This window comes from Thermobia domestica, chromosome 15, assembly GCF_964235325.1.
Source record: "Thermobia domestica chromosome 15, izTheDome1.hap1.1, whole genome shotgun sequence".
In the NCBI taxonomy this organism is placed as follows: Eukaryota; Metazoa; Arthropoda; class Insecta; order Zygentoma; family Lepismatidae; genus Thermobia; species Thermobia domestica.
This window is the reverse complement of record NC_137468.1, coordinates 16,838,161-16,864,205: the sequence shown is the minus strand read 5'-3', so window position 1 is coordinate 16,864,205 and position 26,045 is coordinate 16,838,161. Positions and strand designations below refer to the sequence as shown.

Below are 26,045 nucleotides of genomic sequence, written 5' to 3'. Positions count from 1 at the left end.
AATTTTGTTATGTTTACAAATCAAGATTATCCCATTTAAAATACTGTAGCTCCTTGGGCAGCTACACAGCGATGGAGATGTTTCCAGTCCTGTGCTGAAAGACTTCTGCTGAAATACCTTTCAACTTATCGGTGATGCTATTCTGGATAGTGGCCCCGCGTAGCGAGCGGTCCCGGGTTCGATTCCCGGTGGGGGCACTCGGTCGAAAAAGTATAAGAGCTTTTCCAGGTCAGCCCTGAATGAGGTTTTCCTCATTACATCAGGCAAATGCCGGGGTGGTACCTAACCTATAGGTCCCAGGTCGCTTCATTCCTTCTCTTTCCTCGGATAGTGTGCTTGCAGGGGGACGTCATCCCTGAAAACGTGACAGGCTAAATGGCCATAGCTGCCGAAAGCCCAGAAATCTAAATCCTAAATCCTATTCTGGATACTATCCAAAGTACCGAAATAGGGCTTTTGTTTCAGAAAAGGGCTAAAAAGAAGTCAGAAACTGATATCCAGCGAATATGGGAGCTGAGAAACCACAGGATTGCAGTTTTCTGTCAAAAATTCATTGATGGAAGCTGCAACGTAGAGGTTCTATGGAATTATTTGGACACACATTTTTCTCATGTCCAAATCCTATGTTAAAATTTGATGAACGGTAAATGCGTTCAGAATTCACAACTGATCATTTTTACCATTAATCGACGATCTGACCTCACAAGAGACTTCACCTTCTTCACATTGAAATCTGCTTTCGAGAATGAAGATTTTCCCGCACGAAGTTCGTCTTCCACTTGATTTTTGGGCTTTTCAAAAAGAACTTATGCCGCCTGAACACTTGTGCCTAGATAGGGAATATTCTCCATAAGAACTTAGTAACTTTTTATAAGTCACAGTAGCGGATTTACCAAGCTCTATACACACTTTAATCCCACAACGTTTGCTGAAACTTTATTGCTCGTTCGTGCACAATGTTGCCAGTCTCATTACTTTTCGAACATACCTCTCACACCAGGTAAAGTAGATTAGCAGAGACAGAATTTTAAGTAAAATGTCTATTTTTGATGTTCGAGATATCATTAAAATAAACTCGCTGAGGTTCATTTGAAGATTCTTTACTTTCATTTCAGCGAACTTTGTTTTTCATATTTCTCTCTATAAGGTGGGTGCGAATGAAATGTCCATCCCCAGGCGTGTTATTTCGGAAATAAAAGTAATACATTTGATATGTTTTAAAGTTCGCTTCTCCAAAATAATTGAACGGCAGTCAGTCTATTGGTGCAGGAGGTGAGTGACGTGAAATAAACAATTTTGTTTCGTCTCCATTCCGTCATCTCATTTGGTTCTCCTGCTAGTGGCCTAACGAAGGTTGAAAAAAAAATCGTAGGAGAGAAGAATACGCTCTCAACCAGCTTCTACCAACGAATGCCAAGTGGATTCAGGGGTGGTGTAGTACGGACTTCTAGGAGGCACTAAAGTGGGGAGGCTGTAAAAGATTATCAGTTTTCTCTCACTGGGCCTTTGCATCACTGGAGCCCCTGCTGCTGGGGAGGCGAATTACCCTTTGCTTCTCACTGGATCCTCCTATGACTGAATTGGACATATCTTGCGAAGAAAACCCGTCATAGAAGGAAAAAAGATAGAAGGAAAGCCAGGAGTAGGAAGAAGAAGAACGTAAGTTATTGAAAATTTGAAAAATACAAGAAAAATGGGAGTTAAAAAAGGAGGCTGAAAATTGAGAAAGATGGGAGAAAAACGAAACGAAATCTTTAAGTTTTACGTCCCACGGTTATGCCAACTAGGCTAAAGGAGATGGTGATGATGACAAATGAATATGAAATGGTGGGATTAAGGGGCAGACTAAAAATGATACAAACGCTATTTTTCTTTTGTCCGTTTTTTGTAGGTGAAAAGGGATAATGAAATGTAACATTCATAATAATAGATAATGTTATTCTACACCCGAAAATACCAATTAGAAAATATTCAGTGTTGCCATTTATAGAAATTACAATGTGGCCAGAATATGAATTACACAAAAATCTAGATTAAGGCAGCGACTAGAAAAACGAACTCAACTGTAATTGATGACTTATCACGTTCTCTTGGTTGCTGGTTAACTACTTTCTAAATAATATTTATATTTATTTTGTAATAAACAGAAGTTATTAAAATTACATTTTCTGTTTCTTCTGATTCGTATTTTCGAGTGCAGAATAACGTTATCTATTATTGTGATAAGTGTGATAAGTTACATTTCATTATCTCTTTTCACTTACGAAAAACGGGCAAAAGAAAAATGGTAAGCTTTTGTCTCATTTCTAGTAGTCTGCCCCCTTAAGCAAGTGGCAGGAAACATGAAAACCCCGAACACGGGGTTTGTCCACCGCAAAGCTCATTTGGCGCGAGCTGGAATCAAATCAAGGACCGCATGTACCAGAGGTTAACGCTCTACCACTGAGCTACCGCGGTGGAAGAAACATTTCCAGCCCCTAACCTAAGAAGGAGATAGGAGACTTCTGCTAGTTAGACTTGCCTACAGGCAAAATACTTGTTAATAATAATAATAATAATAATAATAATAATAATAATAATAATAATAATAATAATAATAATAATAATAATAATAATAATAATAATAATACATGGAAATAATTTCATCCTTCTTTCTTTTAAAAAAAAGTGTTCTCTCTACAAACAACTATCAGATATGTTTCTAGATAGTTCGAACATTATGCGTGACTTTATTTTAGTTGTTGAACGTTTTTCATTATGTCGAGTTAGATTTTAGTGCCTATTTTACTGTCTATATTTCAAATTTTAAGTGCTTAAATTTTTATAGTGTGAAACATCCGGTCTCTATAGACCCTAGTCATAGCTCACAAGAATTTAATAGTTCAATATAATCAGAGATTTACTACCGACCGAAAATTTTCGAACATCTCGGATTTTTGTTGAGTTTAACTTCCCATTCAGCAGCGACGCTATATGAGATGTGGATCTACTGAGTAACGTGGAATCTGAACCTCATGAACCTCGGATTTTTTTGAGAATCTACTGTGAACCTTTTATTTTAGCACGAGAACTTCGTCACCGTGCCTTACTTCTGTGTAAAGCATAAAATCTGACGACATTTGAATCGAAGTCTAAAAATTACGCATATGGACTACAGAGCACTGTTCTAGAAGTCAAAATAAAGCGTATATATATATAAGCGTAATAAAGCGTATATAAGCGGATATATATATATATATATAATTGCATACCTATCGGATCCTCGTCTGGAAACGCGAATTGCACTATGTGCCAACGTCGCAGATAAAGAACCATAGACTAGATCTATCAATCCATCAAATAGTGACATCAGTTCTTTTAAGATGGAAGTTAAAGTCGATATACGTTGACATTAGCACCAGCACCACTAATTAGTGTAACAATCATTGTAAGTGCTTGATGGATTCGTAAAGCAATGCTACTAGTTGCAAGTTAATGTACAGCGTTGCCACATAGTGAAACTTTTGATTTACCACAGCAGCTAAAGAAAGCCCCGGAGAGTATATTATTATGGCCTATAGCATTTTCGCTTCATTTTGGCTCGAAGAATAGGGCTCCATTGTCTGTGGGCGCCACTTTTAAAACACCCGATATATATATATATATATATATATATATATATATATATATATATATATATATATATAGAGAGAGAGAGAGAGAGAGAGAGAGAGAGAGAGAGAGAGAGAGAGAGATGTATAAATGGCAGTAGCTACCTTTGTGACTTAACAACTCTTGAATCACACAACTGATCTCAATCAAATTTTCAACATAAATGTGGTTCGGGCCTGAGATAGTTTTTATCATTTCATCTTAATGGTGTAACTTAGAGAAGACGGAGGGAAAGATATTTAAAAATGATCGAAAATGACAGATATTAATGATATTAATGTCGAATCCATAGTTTTTGGAATCGCTGTGGTGAACAGTGACACTTTGGCGAGAGCTTGGTTTTTGCCTTGCTACTTTTGCACTTGAAACACGTGCTTATATCCAATCTGCCTTTTGTTATACTTGCAAACGATGCTTTAGACTCTTTACAGAGCGTCATAGCATCACTGGCCGTTCATTGACTATTGACTTAACTTGACTTGCAAAACGCTTGCGTCAAGTTTGTATGGAACACTGAATGCAAGGTTGCCCGCATGTATATTCGTTACTGGAATCCAGCTTGCGGCATGCTTGCACGTTTTCCAATCAAGCTGGTTGCAAGCAATTCAAGCTTACAATAAGGGGTGTGCAAGTTGTGTCTGCTACTAGGGATATATGTATTTCATAGCATAAAAAAGTGCAAGGAGAAACAGCATTTTTTTTTCGAAATATATAATCATAGTGGATATATGTAGGGCACTATTTTAAAAATTTGCATGAACGGTAGTTCTTCAACTCAGATTCTAGAGCCCGAAATCTATTCTCGTTTCTACCTTAGTTTCATATTGATTTTCTTCCTACATTCTTTTAAATGTTAAATACCAAGCAAGAAGATCTGCCATTTGATACATAACACACAACACTTCTCTCTCTTTCTTGTTCAATATTGCAGAAGAGCTGACAGGCTTATAATCTCTCTTTTCAGAGAAAGGAAGCAAAAGATACTTGTATCTGCTTTTCCACTAAATTACACACAACAAAACACGGTTTCTCTTTCTCTGTTTTTACACAGTTCTCTTCTTCACCTTATTTACATTGAAACACACCTTCGCTCATTTAAAGAGATCTTGTTGTTTATTTTATACAATGCAAAGATGTTTCTAATTAGCGCTCTTGAACACCTTAATTGTTAAACAAGACATTAATTAATACCTTGAAGTACTAGCGTTAATGAGGTAGTACTGCTTTTTTTTTTAAAAAAAAAAAAAGTTCCTCAACCGTACCATCTGTTGCTAGTACATTCTAATACATGATTTGGTGGTAGTGTTTTAAATATATGTATATTCAAGTGCGTCTACTTGGAAACTTTCATTGAAAGTAAATAAGAAACCAGAGTCTTCTTTTCTGTGTTTTCCTTTCCAAAACGAGTTTCCAGGTCACTAATGTGTAGTAACTAGTGAGAAAACTGTTAGAATTATTCATAATAGCTTTGGATATATTCTACAGCATTAACGAAACAAAACTGATCTAAACAGCAAATGTATATTAATAATATTTATGTAACAGCTTTAGAATATAACATCGCCTTCAGATACGTTGATGTCGAATAACCGTCAACTTGTACGACAGCGTTTCCCAACCGGTGTGCCGCGGCACACTGGTGTGACGCGAATGGGCCGCTGGTGTGCCGCGAGGAAATGAAAACAAAATTATTAATTATATAGCAACAAAATTACAAGACAGGAAAAATGTGTATTTGTATTTCACACTACTATGAACCTCTGCAATGGAAAAAATACTGTAATTGTAATATATTATTGTATATACATACATTACCACTACACAGATTGTATTTCGAAAACAGAATTTTATTAATATTTAAAAATTGTGACGTATATTAACCATGTTAATAAATTATAAGTTTCACACTGTGTTACTTATCTGTTCATGTTTAATGTTCAAAAAGTATTTATTATCATTGTTATGACCATTATTGCGTATTTATTGTCACAGGTTATTTGGTAACTTGAAATTTAAAATCTCATTCTACCCTTTCGACAAAGCAAAAACTCATACAAATTACCTACATCTGTTTTAAAAGTACAAGAGATTTGTTTGTTTGTTTGTTCTTTAGTGATCTTCCTTAGTGAAAGGTTGGATACAGTCTTCAAAAAGAAAGTGTATTTTTAAAAGCCTGAGTCCTATATTTCATTGGAATTGTTTTCTATTTTTGAATTAGAATGAAAAATAAGTATAATGATTTACGATGAGGGAAAACCAGGGACCGAGCTTTTTTCTCTGTGAGAAGGAGATCAGTAATCACAGAAAAAAAATACGACGGTATTTTCTATTTACTACTACTACTAATAATAATAATCATATCTATGAGTGTGCCGCGAGAATTCAAGTTACACCCGTAGTGTGCCGCAAGTTGAAAAAGGTTGGGAAACGCTGTTGTACGATTTCATGAAATCAGGAACGAACTTTTGTTCATGAATGTATCTGGCAATTTTAGAACTTGTCAAACACTTATGAGTCATTAAGGTACTTCATACATTAGTACAGAGTGATCACAAAGTCCCGTTACCTCTTATCGCGTGCCCACATATTCATAGACGAATCGCATTGTATTAATATGAGATCATGGCAGAGGACAACTTTCAGGTAGTGTGACTATTCTTTACTATTTATTTCAGTGTGTCTGTGTGTACAACAGCGTTTTCATAACAGAATATGATTCTCATCCATGTACGATGTGAAATTCTCCTTAACATTGCTGGCGTGATGGCAGTAAAATGCACGTCGAACAGCATTCTTTAGTTCGTCAACTGGCTCGTAACATGTGGCAGAACTTTTTGTTTAATAAATCCTCATAATGTATTGTTCCAAGATGACAGATTAGGACTTCGGGATGGCCACTCCAGAGGTGCAGGCCAATGGACAGAACCACGTCTAATCCATTTATCAGGAAATACCTCATTGAGACATTCTCTAACGGCAATAGCATAATGGGCTGGTGCTCCATTCTGCTGGAACCATACGCGACCGAGAAGTCCCCGAACTTGCATATTGAGGGGTAAATTTGGATAAGGGCGTAACTAGCAATTCTTCAGTTTTTCAGGAGAGCAGAAAAACAAACGCCCTTATCCAATTAGCCAACGTATTCACATACCATTTTTGAAGACAGGCGTTCGCTACGAAGCAGAGATATTACCTTAGCACAACCTAGACAGATACAGACATGCTCAAACTTGCATAAAATATGTATATCTCATTTTACTGGACATAGGTCGATACGCACTTATCCAAATTACCCCTTAGAGCAATGACGTAACATAGTGAGACACGCAATATGATCCACAGCACCGTCAAAGAACTATGGATCTACCAAGTAGGTTGCAGACATTAGAGCCCAGATCATGATATGTGATGGACTGTGTTCATTTTTTTCATTAAAAAAGGAGAATTTTTTACTGCAAAAATACTTTTTTCTGGGTATTGCAATGCGATATTTGTATTTTGGTACCTGCAATAATAAGAAACAAAAATTCATTAACGTCTATGTAATACATATGGGATAACGAGACTTTGTGATCACTCGGTATATAATTTTAAAAAAAAAAGTTAAAAAATGATATGCTTTAACATAAGATGAAACAAAAATGGGACATGTTTTACGATTATAGTTTAGCACCGATTAGGTAGCACCACAGAGATGATCCTAAGAAGATATTTACGTACGTGTGGCTCGAGAAATGCCCAAGGGCTCCTCCCAACAAAATACCAGTTCGCCAGTAATCCTCTGTTGATAATATAATTGAGGCGGTCTACGTAAAAAGGGTACATAGGGGGAAAAACTATGGTTTCAAGTAAACGCAAAAAGAAAGTGGTAATACTGTCTGCTGTCAATTACATAAGGTTACTGAGTTGGCAGCAAACCATCCTTTGCAAAGCGCATTTTCCCGATAACACTGTATTGTGCATATATATTAATGAGTAATACATACAAATGTGTAGTATGGTTATATACCCTTATTACGCAGAACACTTTTGTAGTACAGAACGGATAATTAAAAGTCATATTAAAGTTTTAAAAACTATCTTCACTTCTCAAATGTATTAAAGCTGAAACTTACGGAGATAGTGAAATCATATGTCCGGAAAAGTCAATATCGTCCTGCTGTATGAAAACGATACAAACCTTAAATATCGTTGACTTTAAATTGATTCATTTCGGGGTAAGGACGTCTTGTAGTTCTTACGTTGAGAAAATCTCCAATCTTCTGAATAGGTTGTCAATAAGTAAACACACCATATTGTCCAAAATAAGTTTTAGAATACAACAACGCACAACAAAGTAGTGATTTGATGATAAGTTATTCCATTCAAGTAAAAGGAAGCTTTGTTTTAGAGACAAATCTTTTTATAAAAGAAGCTGTTCAGAAAAGACTTCTAGTCATGTAAAAGCTCTGCGTTTATACGAGTAACAACTTCTAAAGGTAATGTGCTTTTCCCTACGCAACACCATTGCAGTTAGATAAGAATTTGGATTGCCAATCAGCTCCTTTTGTAAAATTTTCTTTCTGATCAGACCAAAATTTCGGTCGCACTGGGAGAAACTATGCCCTCTGACGGGAAAAGGTTGAAGCACATCCGTTTTATAAACTCTTTCAAACCATAGAGTAAACTTAGTCATCAGAAAATTTCTATTTTGACCACTTGCAGCGTTGCAAGTAGGCTAGTTGCCACCCGGAGGAAGAACTCACCTTAGTGTCCCACCCCTAACCAACCAAACCACCCGACTGAATCTGATATTGGCATCATACAGTAATTCTCCTATTCCATTTTTTTTCTACAAGTGGTAAAGCTTGATTTCAAAATTGCAGTACATAATTTAATTTTTAATACAAAATAAAATACAAAATTAATTAGTATTTGATTGCCAAATAATCTGAGAGTAGTAGGCTTGACATATTTTTATAGTCTTTTCACAATAACTGCAAATCGCAATGTTTTTCGAATTATATCAGTATGTGCCTATGTGTAGAATGAATCACAACAGTGTGTTGCTTTAGAATTGAATATTTAATTATGACAAATAGTCAAGTTGTCGTCTCGAGTATTATACTCGGACATTTTGCAAATCTCTTTAATCAATGTAAATTAAATGAAACACAAAAAGCTGGAAGTAAAATTTGACTTTGGAGGCTCTTTTGGCTGCAAAGGTTTTTACAATGTCCTCAAAAGATAGCTTGGAACCTAACTTATGCTCTACGGATATGATCCTAAGGTTGGTGAGTCGTTGTTGTCCTGCTAAGTTTCTGGGATAATTTTTTTTATGATCTTTAGTTTGCTAAAACTCCTTTCCTTGCCTTATGGTGAAAATAAATATTTGCCCAGTTTTACGCCACCAAATTCGGCGCCCGGTGCACAAGCTAAGTTTGCCTCTCCTTAGTTATATCACTGACCACTTGTACCAACAGACAGCTAAACAATCATGAAGATATCAGGAAACTTCTGAAGTTGTTTTTTCAGTCATATATATATATATATATATATATATATATATATATATATATATATATATATATATATATATATATATATATATATATATATATATAACAGAGTTTGATTTGTTTTTAACCGTCACATTCAGTAAACTACAGCAGTAACTCGAGTCGTCATTAAATACATCTATATTAACACAACAAAGCCAGAACATCCTTTTATAAAATTGGTTATTCACATGTAGTTTTGGGATGGGGTAGTTTTGGGAATAGTCAAATTCTAATATGAGTAATTTTAGAGTTATGATATTTACTTTCAGTAACATAATCGTCACGAATTTCCTTTCTTTGTGATGTAGTTCATAATGGGTCTTATAAGGGTCATAAGGATCATCTTTCATTTTGTTCTTGAATTCTTCACAAAAATTACAAATATCTCTTTTGAGTTTCCGTATATTAAATGCAAATGTTGTCTTGAAGTATTCATAGTAGATTTTTTTAAAGAATTTTTAAGTTGTTGTTGTTGTTTTTCTGTGTAGTACTCTTTAAATATGGAGTGGAGTTATTTTAATGTTCAATAAGTTGTCAAAATACAATGAGTTACTTTAGACTTTACAATAGTGACTTTCTTCATGTGATATTGACTTCCAAGTGTTGGCTCATTAAAAGAAAATTATATTTTCCGAAATATTTCTCCGCCTGTTTACGTGAGATCCGCGTTTCTCCTCGAAAGATTGTTTTGAAAGTAAGTTTTCTCTGAACAACCCACAATCGTTTCACTGAAATTTGCGACAAACTAAGCAGAAATTATCTGCAGGCACGAATTTTTAAGGGACCAATATGAATGCGATATATCCAAACATTATTTTCTTCACTTTTTGAGGTTAACACTTGTTTTGTTTGGAGCTTCACCTTTTTTCCATGTATCATGCCACATAGGCGTCTTGGAGACTTTGATTGATCGCTATAAAAAGTGTCAAATACTGTAATTTGATTTTTCAATGATAACTTTGTAAAGTATTTATTATGGCAGCACTCAGCAATAAAACCATGCGCTTTTGCAGCAACATACATACCTTTACATGATGTGTATTCATAGCCTAGAATACGTTTCCTTTTTGACTTCTTCGTGACATTTGATTTTCTGTTTCTGTATTATTTTCCTACTTCTCTTCTTTCCCATGAAGTGAGCATATCCATCACCACTCTCCGAACTATCACTCACTTTTGTTTTCTAAAGCAAATGTACCTCACTCTCAACCTCACTGTAGAATAAACAAGCAGTCCTGAACTATTGTCCTATGCTAGAAACCAGTGCCGTGCCGTGGAAAATCAGCGCCCGGGACGAGAGTATACGACAGCTCCCCCGTACAATATGAGTGAGGTCGACAGTAGGGATGGCCGGATCCGGATCTGGCCGGATCCGAAGATCCGGATCTGATTGGGTCCGGATCCTTTGGATCCGGATCTCGGATTTCGGATCTGGATCCGGATCTCGAATCTCGTATCTGGATTCGGATCTCGAATCTCGTATCTGGATTCGGATCTCGGATCTGGGTCCGGATCTCGGATTTCGGATCTGGATCCGGATCTCGGATTTCGGATCTGGATCCGGATCTCGGATTTCGGATCTGGATCCAGATCTCAAATCTCGGATCTGGATCCGGATCTCGGATCTGGGTTCAAAATTCGGATCTGCATCCGAAATCCGGATCTCAGATCTTGATTCTTATCCAAACCCACATCCCACCCAAATCGTGATAAACTTGAATATTAAAAATTCACCGAAAGTAATTTCACGAAGTCCTGACAGTGAAGAAGAAATCAGAAAATTAAGACGGATATTGACAAGTCTATTTGTCTCCTTCATTCTACACTAAAGATCAAATGCTTGCCTTGCTATAAAATAATCTGATTTGACCCGGATGAGAATTCGAATGTCGAATCTAGGTCCACCCGGTTGCAGGACCGAGATGAAATACACACATATTTATATTTGAAACCGGAATACAAAACTCGAATATTTAAAATTCCTCAATACACCTATTTCATTAACAGTTAAGAAAACAAACAGTTAAGACAAGTATTGATTAGTTTTTACGTATATTTATCTTGCTCAGTCTGCTCTAAATATCAAATGTATACCTTATAATTAGATTTAATAATTATTTAGTAAATCACAATATGAGTACCGAGAATAAACTATGAATTTTGATGCCCCTTATCTAGATTTGAAATTTCGGATTCATACATAGAATCAGGCTGAAAGATAAATATTTCAGACCTGGACACCGAAACAAGTGCTAGTACCAAGATCGTAGCCGTTTTACCTAGGTAATGCGAGCGGAAGGCGAGCACTAATTCCGCATGTACCGGTACTTTGGGGAACACGAGAAACTAAAAACAGATAAATATTCTTTTTCAGGGGCAAGTTGCGCTTTAACATGACTTTTCATGAGTGTTGTGTTCAAATACGAAAACTGTAAGGGCGACTTGTTTGAAATAAATGCCTTTTCTTTTTTAGCAATAAAGTTAGGTACTTTCACATTGAATAAAAATTAGCAAAGCACATTTCACTGATTAGAGTGCTGGTTCTTATGGAAGGTTTCACATTGAACCGAAGATTTCCTCATGTGGGTATCGGATTGCTACAATTCACCTTGCTGAAAGATGTGGTTTATCAGGAGGTCGGCCAAGATTCTTTTGGACTTAGCCTGTAGACTGCTTCTGGTCTCAATTATTCCCATATAACAAGACTAACCATATATAAAGTTGGATCGAAATGATTTAAAATATCACTAATTGACCTTAAGGGGATAATCGCGATTTAAATATTCGTAAATCAGAAGAGATGTAAAAGTTAAGCGTTAAAATAAATCCGATAATTCCTAATGCAACCTAATGATAGCAATAAAACTCCTTATGTAACATTTTCAAAGCTAAGATTAACAGTTTTGTTCCTGAAGAGGGTTTATGGCAACATAGAATATTATAAATCCAATTATCATAAGTAGTACCTCTGACAGCCTCGCATTTCACATCACCATCGCCCTTCATCCTGACAAGTGGGCAATTCACTTACTCACAATGACTTTTCAGGCATTCCAGTGACATCAATATCTCAGTTTGGGTTTGGGATCCCGGATCATGCTTCGGTGAACCTTGACTATCACCATCAGCAGCTATTAGAGAATCAGAACTTATTTCTGTATTAGACAATGTGAGTAACTATAGCTTTTCGTCTATAGAAGACAGAGAGCGTGCCTTAGGTGCCCGTGGTCATGGGTTCAATTCCCGGAGAGGCACTCAACAATTTCGATGTTGACCCAGCATCGTGAGGACAATTGGGGAGTTATCTTAAGTAATAGGTAGCGGACTGCAGTCTAGAAAGCCGGCATTAGGGACTTCGGGTGTCGATGCGTTGACTACACATCCCCACTTTCAAAGTAAGCCCGCTGGTAGGAACCAAAGGACTGTCGTGTCAAGAATTTAGTTTGTTTTAATTATCATAAATGGCTTCTTTATTATTAAATTTTATCTAATATTTTCTTTTCAACTAATTTGGGAAACTCAGAGCTAGCTACTTGTTTTCTTTTTAATTCATGTTCATAGTTAGCACAACTAATCACTAAGGAAAAACAATCTTTTCAATAAAATTCGTCTCGCGTCTTTCGTAGCTCTAAGTTTAGTTATTTCTAGTTTTCTTTTCTTTTTTTTTCAAGTTGAAGGGCGGTTTATCATTTTCCCCTCGCTTACCCTATTCTTTTTTCTAGTTTTACCTGTGTTTCTTTGCACGGACATTGCGCCTATACGCACGTGCTTAGTGTGTTCGTTTACAAAAGCGGGCCATTTTCTTGCCACTATAGAAAGTAAGAGTGCACTGTATCAGAGAAATATTAATTGATGTATGTAAGTGAATATATATCTGTGACGAAGTCATAATTACTCAGTTTTTGCATCGTACATAGTTTCCTCATCCTCATCCTCATTAATCTCTTCACCCCCGCTTCCTGAATTCCAGCTCTAGTATTCTTTCTTAATGGGGGACTGATGTTTCATGTAGGCTTATTAACTATAACATCAGCAATAAAGAAAGTACGGTTTAATTTGCACTAATTTTAAAACATTACGTTAATTAAATAATAATAATAATAATACGGAGCGAGCTCAGGCTACTTCTTAGGATTCTTGCTTCGCAATTGGATAATACCGGGTTCGAATTCGGAGACCAGCCATCCTGACTGAGGATTTTCCAGGGTTGTTCCTCAGTTATACTGGGGAAATGCTAGGTTAGTACCTTGATCTAAGGCTCTGGAGACCTTCCTTTCATTCCTTTTCCAATGTTTTCATCTGTTGATTACTACCGTGATCTGCTGTGTAAAATGGCCTCTGAGGATGTATCTGGTAGCTTATAGTAAATAAACAATAACGACGTAATATATCTTCACGAAACGTGTGGGTTAATTTAACTACAGCCTTACAGTCCCAATAGATAGCTAAAGTTTTAATATCAATTTCCTGACTTTTATATACTATTTTCATATTGTTTCAGCTTTCAATTTTCTCATGTATGTTCCCACCGAGAATTGAACCTGAGATCACATGAACAAATGCGAATATGTTAAATATTTTTGAACACTTTAATATACAAAACACAAAACGCTTCAATGATACGATGCATGGATATGTTTTGGTTACGTCCTGCAATGTATGATTAAAGAAGCCAGGAGGGTGAAGAAAAAATAACAGAAATCTCTTTTATATTTACTCCTTCAACAAACTCCCACCTTCAGAAGGGCAAGCCATAAGTTAGGTAATAAAGTCATACAACGAACACAACCACATCGCTCTCCTGAAATTCTCGTGTGTGTGTTTAAAAATCTACTGTTGTTCCACGCCAACCAGTCTATATTTTTTGTTGTATATACCTTCGAAGTGAAAGATATTCATTATTACATTTGTTGGTGGTTGGACTCGTGAGTCAGAAACTACTATTAATAAAGAGTTTGTTTTGTCTACTATCCCTGCGATTAGAAGGGCCTTATCTAAAAGATATTTCATTTGAGAAAAGAAGAAAGTTTATTTTCTAAGAATAAAATAAATACGGTATTTTCAATGTAAAGCTAACATTAAGTTTCGAAGAGGAGCTAAACAGAAGAATTTGTTACCATTTACATCAGTTTTCAGACAGTTCACTATATTCTGAAATGGGAAGAAATCAAACTGGGAAACATTTTACTAAAGAGACTTCGACAGAAAGTGCAACATGTAAATAATGCAAGGTTAAAATAAAATAAAGAACAAAGGTAACACAAACGTGTTATGGAAACATTTAAAAGCTCAGCAACCTACTATGTCAGTGAATCCTAAAAAAGTTTTAACGAGTTTTAGATATTCAATTTTATCATCACAATTTCAGATGTAGGTTTGGATACGAATCAAGATCTGAGATTCGAATTTCGGATCCAGATCCGAGATCCGGATCCAGGTCCGAGATCCGAATTTCAGATCCAGATCCAAGATCCGGATCCAGATCCAAGATCCGGACCCAGATCCGAGATCCGGATCTGAGGTTCGGATCCGGCAAGATCCGGATCCGGATCCGAAAATTTTTGGCCATCCCTAGTCGACAGACGAGCCGCGAAGCGCCACCATGGTTGGCGCGAAACGTAAAAAAAATTTCAAAAAAAACTCTATTTTTTCTTGATTTTTTAAGCACTTTTTATTATTTTTTGCTTCCATTTTATATATATTCACATCTATTTTCCTAACGTGAGTAACATAATAGGTACACTTCCTAAAGCAAGAAAAGGATCACTGCTGTTGATCTAAAATATTCCAAGTAATTTTTCCTTTTTTATTTTCTTTTTTCCTGCCGAATTTTGCGCTCCCTTACTTCGACATCCGGGGGCGCAAAACTCTAGCTGTGTTCAAGAAAATGAAGCAACAATCAACTTGGTATAGCCCCTAAAGTATCTGAATCAGAGAGCAAACCTCCACTCACAGGTATGAATTGGTCTGAATATGGGCCATCGCAAGTGACTGTCGTCTGCTTTGGTATGTTTCGTGTGTGATGCTCACCCAAAATTAAAGTATTGACGTGTCGCTATGCGAGTGGCTAGTAACTATGTTTTGGCGCGCTTCTCAGCGAATTCGACTACACCGAACAGTGGCGTAACGAAAGGCTTGGGGGCCTCCCCGCAGACAGCGTGGAGTGGGGCCCCATCTCTGCGTCCCACTTCACGATTTGGGGCCCCTGATGGCTTGGGCACCCGCAATGCGGGTATGCGGGGCCCTTATTTACGCCCCTGACACCGAAGGACAACGCAATGCAGAGTCAGCTGCTTCAATTTCCAGATCAAGGTCAAGAAACACATTTCCTTATAATACGATCTGTGCATATGACATCATCGACTTCAAACAAGTATACCATCCTCAGTTTTTGAGATATTGACATAAAACAGGCTCCACTGATCCTAGACAGTGAGAACACAGGACACAGGAGAACAAGAAAAGGTAATCTGCGTAATAAAAAAAAAGGAACTTAAGATTATGTGGCCTTTTTACGTAGACCGTCTCAATTTCAACTAGCACCTACATATAATGTGATTTCATCCAACGCCTGGACATTCTGTTCTATTGATATAATTTCAACCAACCCTTACATATTATACACTGATAATGCGTACGGGGAAAGTCGGCTCGATGGTAGGACCCTTACCTCTGGTGTATGAGGTCAGTAGTTCGATCCTAGCACGCACCACAAGGGCTTTGTGGTGGAGAAACATCGTGTGTGTGTGTGGATTTTGTTCCGTTTCCTCCCACTTTATTTATTCCATTATTTCATTTTATTCTCATCTTCATTGTCTCTGTGATCCTTCACGGTATGAGTGTGGAACGTAAAACAGAAATATTTCATTTACAAAACGTAAAAGATCACTTCAGCCCCATAACTAGTGCTATGATTACAGAACGACAACTTCTTCAAGTCTACCAAAAAACGACTGCAGAAGTATCTCTTGAAAGTAAATTCTTCATTTACACTTCCGTCATTCAGTAAATAAGCAACTCATTCCACTTTCAAGCATAACATGTCTCAACAAACACACGCAAATATTTCTTATTCATCACAAGTTACAAGTGTTCTAAATAGATGTTTGTGAACTAAATAACTCCGTCAAAGTGTGTACTTCAGATCTTCTCCTGGTTTACAATTTCTGGACACGTTGCGATGCATTCCAGATATCAACTACGTAAGTCAAAACGTGGGAAAGTTTTTCACAAACTCATCAAGAGACCATCTCACAATAAGAAGACAAGTTTACCTGAAAACCTACTTGTATGACCAGATAGTACGTTTTATCTCTTTAACTGGATGTCATAACCAACACAGACAGAGCGAAGTACTTGCATGACACAGTGTCAAGCAATTAACGTAATGAATGACCGAGAAGGAAAACTTACATTATCAGATTGCAAGAGTAGCCACCACATTCCAGTCAAAGCCGGCCAATAAACAAGCTTTCTAAAAAAGCCGCTTTAACAGAGCGTTGATGGGTTGTGTGACAAACCAGTGTTGTCATCCGTACAAGTAAGATTGAATAATTTTAAATGAAACGAAATTTTCATTTTAACTGCATTCAGAATGTAAGTAATCTTAGTTTTATATTGTTTTTACCCAACTCCAGGAAAGTAGGTTCTCAATTCAATCTGTTTGTGTACACAGGGCCGGCTCTATCGTATATGCAACACATGCATTTGCACCCGGCGGCAAAATCTGTCATAGCTACAGGAATATTATTTAACACAAATATTTGTTGTTAGAAACAGACTTCATGATGATGGCAGTTAAATTTAGTAAGCTGACCTTCTACTTAAATACTACATTCATAAATCATGTTTAGATTGCATGAGTTTAAGGTCACATGGACAGTGCTAAAGCAAATGGTCAAACAAATCCCTGCATGAATTGCTTGATTGTTGTCAAATACAAGAACTCAATTCTCGAAAAGTAGGGAACACCTGTTCCATTTAGTTAATTATAACAGTTTTGATATGAAAACTAGTCTTGTCTTTGTCGCAAACAAGTTCCTTATCATTGAAGGTGGAAACAAGTACTTTTGTTATTTTTTTTAGAGATGTAGAAGAAAAATCAAGAAATAAATATAAAAGAGGTAGTTGCAATGGACTTGAAAACTGATATATCGAGACCGAAGCTCGACATTGAATTCTAGAAAAACAATTACCCTCCTTCCTCTGCAGAAATGTTTATCTTTCACTAACATAATAGATTATTATTTCAGAAAAAAACATATGCATAGACCTTTCTGAGTGCGAGTGCTATTTCCCTTCCCTTCGTTGATCAGGATGGGGTAACATATTTAAAATCGTAGCTTTTAAGATTTTTATTTCTTTTTAGAGAAGGGGACAGGACGGAAAATGATGCCATTACATGGGGCGGCGAATTGCCTAGGGCCGGTCCTATGTGTACATATATGCAGTATTCATAGGTTTCTTTAAGAAAATTTCCCTCATTCCGTAGTTGGTTGAGTATCCAAATCGTAGGATAGAAATTATGTGGTAAGATTCATTGAGCTTCATTAAAGGAAGTACCAACTACATTTATTTTGTTCGTTTTAAATAATAATAATAATAATAATAATAATAATAATAATAATAATAATAATCATGCCTGTTGTTCTGTATGGTTGCGAAACATGGTCGCTTACTCTGAGGGAAGAACATAGACTGAAAGTATTTGAGAACAGGATCCTGAGAAGAATATTCGGACCCAAGAGGAACGAGAATGGGGAATGGCGGAAGCTTCATAACGAGGAACTACATAGTTTATACGGTTTACCCAACATTGTTAGGGTCGTCAAGTCTAGGAGGCTTAGGTGGGCAGGTCATGTAGCTAGAATGGAAGAAAGTAGAAACGCTTTCAAAGTCTTGACTGGTAGACCCATAGGAAAACGACCATTAGGAAGGCCTAGGCGCAGATGGGAGGATAATATTAAGATGGATCTCGCAGAGATAGGAATACAAAGTAGAAACTGGATCCAATTAGCTAAGGATAGAAGTCAGTGGAGAGCTTTTGTGAACGCGGCACTGAACCTCCGGGTTCCATAGGCCATAGAGTTAGTTAGTTAGTTAGTTAGTTTTTTACTTTTAATTTTTTAAAGCTTCTTTCCTTCGCCTTTTTTACAAAAAAAATGCACACACATTCATCCAGCCAACAATAGGTATAAATCAGGGGTGCCCTAGAGGGGGGCTATGACGCAAACTGCGTCATCGAAATATTGGGGGGGGTAAAAATCTATATAAATATGTTTGAGGGGGGTGTAAAAATTAATCGAAAAGAAGATTTTTTCATGGAAGAACACCTACGGATAGACAATTGTTGGGGTGCGTCATGGACATAAGGGGGGGCGGGCACCACTGTGTAAATTATGCTACTTTGAACAAACACGCACGCTGTGTTGGTTTATTTCTGAAGAACAAAGAAAAATCCAAGGATTTATATCAGTCAGCGCGAAAATTTCCCTGGATTTTTACGTTTTAAGGGAAAAATCCTTCTTCCCCTTTGTGCTAAATTTACCTTTGAAATTTCCCTCAAACTAGGAACATTATATATATATATATATATATATATATATATATATATATATATATATATATATAGTGTCTATGTTCATACATAACTTCGACGCAGGCGTACCAATTTCGATACTTCTTTTGTTTGAAATAATATTCTTTCCTTGAGATTTTATGTAAATTTTATAAGAATCTAAAAATAATTTCCGGAGGTACAGTCGCGCACCTCGAAATTTGGAGCGTCAAAAATGTTGAACTGTAAGTACGAATGAAATTAAATCCTCATTCAGAGAAGGCTTGCCTTTGTAGTTATTTTTGAGATATAAACCGTGGGGGTGGAGGTTCAATATTTATCCTCAGGAATGAAGAAACATCTGAAGATGAACAATTTTTGTTTTCAAGAAACGTGAAAAATCAGGAATTAAAGATAGCTATGGATTCTTTTTTTTTTTTTTTTTTTTTTTTGACAAGTAGAGATGATAATGAATCATTTTGTCGTGGCAGATCCTAATAAGGCATAGCCACAGACTCCTGGAACCAACAACATGGAAACTATGAAGTAAGTTTCATTTTTAATGTATAAATGTAATATTTTCATTTTTAGGGAATTTTATTACATAAGAAATGAACAGAAGTACATAAATAATTGACTAGACGCTCTGATTAGTCATGTTTGATGTGTGGCATAGGTAGAATTAAAAAAAAATGTAAAAATGGCAAGTACGCACACCATACTGGGGCAAAAGTACGCACATCGTTTACCAATCTAAAGCAAAAGTTGCTACAGTCACGCTCCTTCATTAAAATCAAGCAGCGTTCAACGTCCACTAGAACGATGTGGAAAGGACTTGTAGAATTGAACTAAAATTTTATCAAGATGTCCAGATCCGAGTTCCCTGGCTGCAGTTCCTCCGTATACCGGTGATTTAGTGCATTTCTTTAATTGTTACTAAACCTCAAAGATGAATGAATTTGTACAGACAATCATTTAGCATTTCTTCGAGAATGTAAATGTCGCACAGGAATTAAGCACGGAGAAAGATACGCAACAATAGAAGGATCCCTTTGTTAATTGCCATTACCGGTGAGTAGTCTAACTAGAGACAACAGATGTGATTTACTCAGGTAAGGAACTGATACTGTATTCATCATAAAGAGCATCGGCTGCATGCTCGATAACACGTCAGGTACACTCATGTCTAAAATGATTGTCGCATATCTATAACTGTCTTCTTGTAAGAATATAATTTGATAATGATTTTGCAGGGTACTTCTAATACTGATGCTATGTGTATAATCAAGAAATGTATATTTGTGGTAAATTTCATAGGAAAATGATCATAAATACGAAAATTAGAATGAGTAAAACAAAAGTTGCTAAATGGACAAGAAAGTTTTAATTTCGTTTTATTGTTCTTATTTACTGCTCTTTTGACATGAATTGCCACATACATGTCTTTCCCAATTATACACATACTAACATTATAAGAAATACAGGGCGAATTCATTATCAAATAGTGTTCCTACAACAACATATTTATAGACGTGCGACAATAATTTTGGACATGAGTGTACATCCCTTGAGCTCAGAGAATCATTGTAACAATCTAACGCTAATTTCAGCATGGATGACAATATTTTTTAGAGGCTTTATACAGCATAATCCTCAACTGCATAGGATATGTTCAAATAAAATTACGCTCTTACTTTTGCTACTTGAGTTTCTACAATATTGTACGGATGTAAAGATATAATATTGAAATGTAAAAAAGTGAAATGAAATCTTGGTTAGGCCAAGGGAGACGGATGATTAATGCAAGTGAATGATAGAAGAATTGGTGGAATGAGAATCTGGGAGGAAACGGGAGTACCCCGGGAAAACCCACGGATACAATGTTTTCCACCACACACTAACTTGTCCGGGAATCGTAGAAGGGACTCCATGCATCAGAGGTATTTTGTTGTTTTGAACTATAAGTGTTTAAGCAATGAAAACATATCGGGACATTACTTATAACGTCCTTAGCAACGTACAATAATGCATAGTCCAACAAGTGAAATGTTTTCTTTAATGCCATTATACATGTTTTGAGCTATACTTGTTTATATGTAAACTCACCGTCACTGACGCATCTTCCCCATACGGGCGCAGTCCCTGTAAAAGGTATGTGCTGCAAATTTACGCAGTCTTCCCCCTACAAATAAACATACTATCCAAGATTAAATATGAAAAGATCGTAAGTCCACCGAAACATTTTACGGGTTTTTTGTTTGTTTGTTTGTTTGTTTTTACTTTATTCAATGAACAAAATACTTCTTTTTCTTCTTCCTAAAGGGATCTTTCTCCATTCTCATTATTTCCTTCATCCCGTTCATAATTAAGACCTTCACTATTTTTTCTGCTATACAAACAAATTAAGAGACAACAGCGAAACAAAATTCTGTAATGCCACTCGAACCAACTTTCATTATTGTAGAGCCGCCCCTGATTTCAAGCTCCATTTAGTTCCCCCTTGTTTGGGACAGGATAAACTTTACGATAATCTTAACTATGACAGTTGGCAACGATCGTGACAGTTATCTCCATAACTCAATCTAAGTCAAGAGCCTTTGTAAGTGATGTTTGCAACAGTTTGTTTCGCTTGAGGCTCTTGCAACGGAAAACAAACGTTGAATTAAATCGTTTTTCTATCGATATATGTTTACTTCTTTCCTTTCAAAATATTACGTAGCTTTTTTTTTTTTTTTTTTTAACGGGATGTTTTGTCATTATGGAATGGCATGTGAACTTGTGGCAAAACGAACTTCTTGTATTGATCAAAATATAGCAACATAACGGTTCATTCCGAGTTATTTTCTTTACAAAATATTATTCTTATTTATTTTTTTGTCTTTTTATTTTTAAATTCCTAAACCATGATGAAAAGAGAAAACTAAAATTAAAGCAAGAGTTAATTATACACCTCATAAGGTTTACCAGTAGAACATTGGCAAAGAGTTAAAGCATAATATATCTATGCCGTGATCCTAAAATTACATCACTAACACAAGTTTTGCAAACTTTGTTATTGATATGCTACATGAATATTTTATTTAAAGTAAAGTTTAAATGTTGAGTGCCTGGGAAACACGGTTGACCAGTTATGATATGGCTGAGTGGTCTATGAATCATAAGTGCAGCAGTAGTGAATTTAGCCCGGGTTTGCGGGGACCTAAGCCCCGCCCCTTAGTTGTTTTTTTTTTTTTTTGAGCGACTAAAATAATTTAAGTTTTATTTATATATTTTTGAAAGTTTATAGTAAACTTATGATATACCTATCATAGTCCGGGTTTCCGCTGGCTCCTCCAGTTTTTACTTTCTAGATCCGCCACTGAGATTCAATTTATAGTATGTTTGAGTATCACTGATAATGTTCTTCACGAGACGAGACGGGAAATAAGGTTGTCTAGTCTCGTCTCGCAAATTTTGTATAACATTCGTCTCGTCTCACTTTTCGAGAAAAGCTTCTTTAGTCTCCTTTCGATTTTTCTCGACTAATTTTAACTTTTTCCCTTAATTTCATCTAAAAGTTGTCAGAATCCTTCCGCGCCACGAGAAGTTCACGAACCAAGTATATTATTGGAGTATATTGTTAATGGCTTGCATGTCTTCAAACACACTTCGTTGTGTTTGTATAATTACTTTGTCGATTTGTAAATTTTATACTATAAACTATGTAACACAAAAACAGTGCTTTTCTTTCAGTTTAACGTCACGCGGATATATCCGCTAGTAGCAAGCAAGCATTCGGCCAGTTGGCGCGTGGTTGGCTTTTGGCTTTCTACGCTTGCACTTGACACAAATGATTTCATACAATCTGCTTTTTGTTGTGCTTGCAAGCGATGCTTTAGACCCTTCGCACAACGTCATAGCATCACTGGACGTTCATTAATTATTGACTTGGCCCTTGGTAGTCAGCCTCTTGAAGATTTATCTTTCGGCATTTTTCTACTCCAGTACTGTTTAAAAACTTATAGAATATGCTCTTAAGTACTCATATATATGCATTAACCTTTTAAATATGCATTTATATGCACTATAAAACTTCAAAATGAAATGAAATCTTTAAGTTTTACGTCCCACAGTTATACCGGCTAGGCTAAAGGAGACGGTGATAATGAGAAATGAATGAAATGGTGGAATGAAGAAAGTGGGAGGAAAAGGGAGATCCCTGAGAAAATCTACGCACACAGTGTTTGTTTACTACAAAACCTACTTGGCAAGAGCTGGGCTCGAGCTAGGGACCCCAAGCGCCAAAAGTGAGCGCTCTACCATTAAGCCGTCGCGGCCCTAAATTACGTATAAAAAGTATGTAATTTAAACTAGCATAACGCTTTAGTGAAGAGCCTACTCAGAGAGAAAGATATTAGATGTAAGTACCATGGCATAATTTTAAAATCAGGTATAGCTTTGGAGCTTTAATACAAAGTGATTTATGTTGGTTAGATCGGTTGGATTGAATTTTAATGTTCCTTTCGACTCCGAAATTACCATGAGATGTGAATCTAGAGTCTAAGGCGGAATCAAACCAACATAATGCGTTCAAATTGCAAGGCTTCCTATCAGGAATCGAACGCGTGATCCCTTATACGTACTAGCCACTAGACCAACCAGCAGAGAGTGTTAAGAACGGTTTAGAAAAATATTTTCTTCTTTGGAGTTAACGCCCTGCGATTATACACTGAGGGTAAGGGAAACGCTGATAACGAAATGGAAGATAGTGATTCAATGATGTAAGTTGGAAGAAATAGGAGAAACTTAAGAAAATATACGCATACGGTGTTTGTCCACCACAACCACACTTGGTGGGAGTTGGAATTGAACAAGGGAACCCACACCAGAGGTGAGAACTTTACTACTAGCCACCATGTTCCTATTATGGAAATGACGGTGATACCGGTTACAGCCACCCTGTGTATGTTCTCGGAGGTGGTAAGTCTGTTCACAGTTTAATCAGTTGAACCTTTGTCTATATTTTTTTCCTTTTTAATAATAGCCCTTTTCTCTGTAGAAGGTAAAGGTACCGAAAGTTTCCTTGGGAGAAGAGAGACTTCCTCAATCAAACCGCAGAGCCGTTGCACAAAAGCTTCTTGTTAGCAGCAAGAGGAACGGCAATCGATGACTGCAACTCCTTTGGTGAAACCAACTTCAAAGGGAAGGCTTCTTCTTTCAGCTGCTCTACACTTCTTGTCTCTAATGGCGACGGCTTTTCCGCTCCAATACTGTCCATCGACTCCTTCTTAAACCCGGAATCGATAAAAGTACCTCCGAAATTAAAAAAAAGGGGAAGTCTCTCTCTTCTCCTGTTTCTCGTTGGAGTCCTCTCTTGTAAGGGTGTTATGTAAAGGACTCGTGTTCAATGTCTCAATCCCCCAACTGCGGATTTTTTTTTTTTTTTTTTTTTTTTTTTTTTAAGTGAAACCACGATCCTTGTTCCTCGGCTCTAACATGAAGTGTGTTTTGTTTGTCTTTCCAAAGAATTTCAAATATTAGGTCGGGTCTTTTGGTCGGTTAAAACAGCGACGTAATTCCACCAGATTCTATGACAAAATTACTTTTAAAAAAAAAATCTATTAAGCTTTTCCAAAATGATATCCTCAGAATATATCCTCTTAACTCCTATCCTTTTACGGTTATTCTTTATCCGGTTATTCGATTACAATAAAGAGATTATTGAGATTTTGTATAAGGTTCTGGAAATGTTGATAATTCTGTTCTAAAATATTAGTTTCCAAAATTCCGTCTTACCCTGTAAAAGATTCAATCTTATTCCTATACAAACAAATTATTAGATAATTATTGTATTTGAGACAGTTGGATTGAAATGATAAATAACGCTAGACTTGCAAATCTTGTTCTTAAATTTAAAACAAAAGCAGCTACAAAAATTGAAGCTGTTGTAACTGATATTCCTCGACTTCTTCTTCATTTTTTCTTCATATTCTATCTACCTATCTTTTTCAATTCTTTATTGTAAATATTATTTCCTTCTCTATATCTTTTTATTCTTTGTTCTTGATATGTTATCATTCTCTATCCTTCAGTTCGTTGTTCTTGGTATTATTTATGTTCTCTTTCTGTATTTTTTATTTTTTTTATTTTTTTATTTTTATTTATTTATTTATTTATTTATTTTTTGTATTTGGCATTATTTGCCGCATTTTCTCTCTTTCAATTCTTTGATTTTGATAATATTTACGTTTATATATTCTTCAATTCTTCGTTTGCGATTTTCTTCATCATAATCTATCCTTCAATTCTTTGTTGTTGATATTATTTAGCACTCATTCAACTCCATGCTCTTGATATTTTTTTTTAATTTTTCCTTAACCTTCAATTTTTGTTCATGATGTTATTTTCCTCTCTCTAATTGTCAGCTTTTTGTGTTTGAAATTCTTTATTTTTCTTCTGTCCTTAAAATCTTTTCTCTTAACATTTTCAACTCTTTCTTTACGCTTCAACTCTTTTGTTCTAATATCACTTACCTTCCTTATTCTCTATCATCATACTCTCTGTTCTTAATCTTATTTACCTCTGTATATATTTCACCATTTTTAAATTCTTTGTTCTTGGTAATATTTATCTTTCTCTAAATTTCAATTTTTTGTTCTTAACATTATTTACATTTCTCTAAATTTCAGTTAATTGTTATTATTTACTTTTCTCAAAATTTTAATTCGTTGTTCTTAATATTATTTATCTTTTTTCTCTAAATTTCAATTCTTTGTTTTTGACATTATTTACTTTCTTAAATTTCAATTCTTTGTCCTTAATATTCTCTAACTTGTTTACCCATTAATTCTTCCTTTTAACATTTCTATTCTCACAGTATCCTTCAGTTATTTCTAGTTGATTAATGCATTTTCCTTTATCATTCAATTGGTATTCTTAATATTTTAAACCATTCTTATCATTTTTCACATCTTTGTTCTTGATATTATTTAATTTTCTCTGAATTTCAGTTCTTTGTTATTGATATTATTTATCCTCCTCTAAATTTTAATTCTTTGTTCTTGATAATCTTCATATATTTCTTTATCTATCTTTTTCTTTGTCCTCCAATTCCCTGTTGTTAATGTTATTCACTTCTCTCTATGTTTCAATTCTTTGTTCGTGATGTTATTTAGGTCTGTCTATTCTTCACATGTATGCTCGTGATATTTTCTATCCTTCAATTCAATATTTTTAATATTATTTCTTATTTTTCCTGCATTTATTTTTTCTTATAATTTTTAAACATATCTCTCTATCCTTTATTTCTTTCTTTTTGA

General features: G+C 35.7%; 2 protein-coding genes across 2 annotated transcripts in view; one reads left to right on the top strand and one right to left on the bottom strand.

The window, feature by feature from the left end:
* LOC145671816 (putative phytanoyl-CoA dioxygenase) overlaps positions 1–26,045 on the top strand; it is a 246,860-nt gene that overhangs the window by 77,371 nt on the left and 143,444 nt on the right. The gene's annotated exons all lie outside the window — the stretch shown is intronic.
* The window catches only part of LOC145672097 (apolipoprotein D-like), a 94,785-nt gene that overhangs the window by 35,704 nt on the left and 33,036 nt on the right, over positions 1–26,045 (bottom strand). The gene's annotated exons all lie outside the window — the stretch shown is intronic.